The sequence below is a fragment of the Palaemon carinicauda genome, chromosome 15 (assembly GCF_036898095.1).
Source record: "Palaemon carinicauda isolate YSFRI2023 chromosome 15, ASM3689809v2, whole genome shotgun sequence".
Taxonomy (NCBI): domain Eukaryota; kingdom Metazoa; phylum Arthropoda; class Malacostraca; order Decapoda; family Palaemonidae; genus Palaemon; species Palaemon carinicauda.
The window spans coordinates 138027746-138029151 of record NC_090739.1 but is presented as its reverse complement, the minus strand read 5'-3'; the positions used below and the strand labels follow the sequence as shown (position 1 = coordinate 138029151).

General features: G+C 35.2%; 1 long non-coding RNA gene across 1 annotated transcript in view; it reads left to right on the top strand.

Moving 5' to 3' along the window:
• The window catches only part of LOC137654404 (uncharacterized), a 252887-nt gene extending 252684 nt beyond the window's left edge, over positions 1-203 (top strand). The window contains exon 3 of the long non-coding RNA XR_011046632.1: positions 1-203. This exon is cut by the window's left edge and continues 986 nt beyond it. This is a non-coding gene — a long non-coding RNA (uncharacterized lncRNA).
• Positions 204-1406: the final 1203 nt, after the last annotated feature.

Here is a 1406-nt window from a genome sequence, read left to right as displayed (position 1 = left end):
GAGATGAACGGAAGAACGATGAGGAGGAAGCCCCGTCTGGTTCGGTCGGAACACGTGTTCGACCATTCCTCCGGCTGGGACTCGATCATCCGGGAGAGCCTGCTGCAGATCGCCTGGCCCCTCTCCGCCAGCATCAGCGCTGAAGACTCCCTCTGCGCCAAGGCTTGCGGCGGGGGAGGGGCCGGAGTTGGAACCTTCAGCATAAGGTAAGAGGGTGGGGGGGAAGGTTTTAGACTTTTGATTACTGTATTGTTAGGTTTTTCTCAACATTTCTTGTTGTACATGTGCTTTTTTATTACCTCCACCAACGAAGTTGGTGGGAGGTTATGTTTTCGCCCCAGTTTGTCTATTTGTTTGTGAACAAGTTCCTAGTTATGTTTCATTGTCAACATTTCTTGCTGTACGTGTGCGCCAACGAAGTTGGGAGGAGATTATGTTTTCACCCACGTGTATCCGTTTGTCTGTTTGTTTGTGAACAACTTTTTGGCCACAATTTTATTCATAGAGTAGGGAAACTTCTAGGGATTAATTGTTATATTGGGACGGTGAAGGGATTTAATTTGTAAAGTCCTGTGTCAAAGGTCAAGGTCAAGGTCGAGCGAAAGGTCGACCGAATTAACTCTAACCTCGAGAATTAAGTTGTCGTAGCGGAGATCTGCGCTATCAGAGTGCCTTTCTAGTTCAGGGTAATGTGCTCCTCTTATATATATATATATATATATATATATATATATATATATATATATATATATATATATATGTGTATATATATATATATATATATATATATATATATATATATATATATATATATATATATATATATATATATATATATATATATATATATATATATATGTTAAACCTTTTGTCACTTCAGCAGTCTTTTTTTTCTTTTCATGTATATTTTAATTGTTTAATTGGTTTCCCTTTTTATACAATAATCTGAGGGTTTATGATTTTATTTCATTGAAAGATCCACTTTTATTTTTGGAACACTACAGAAATAAAGGGTCTTGCATTAGCCAATTCGAAAAAAAAACACATAATATCTATTTTTTCATATACATATCATTTTTTAAATTTATCCTTTTAATGTTTCGACAGAAGCACTTAGACATCGCCACTTAATGTACAATTAAAAGGCCAAATTTGGTACTTGAGATCTCTCAGTTTTTGAGTGCTGCTATTCACGTTTAAAAAAACTTGTCTAGGCTGTTGACAAAATTCTTTCTGGTTCTATATAGGGTTAGAGTATTGTTTGATTTCGTGACAAATAGCGTCTCAACGGTTATGGCCATTATTATTATTATTATTATTATTATTATTATTATTATTATTGTTGTTGTTGTTGTTGTTGTTGTTGTTATTAGCAAAGCTACAACCTTAGTTGGAAACGCAGGATG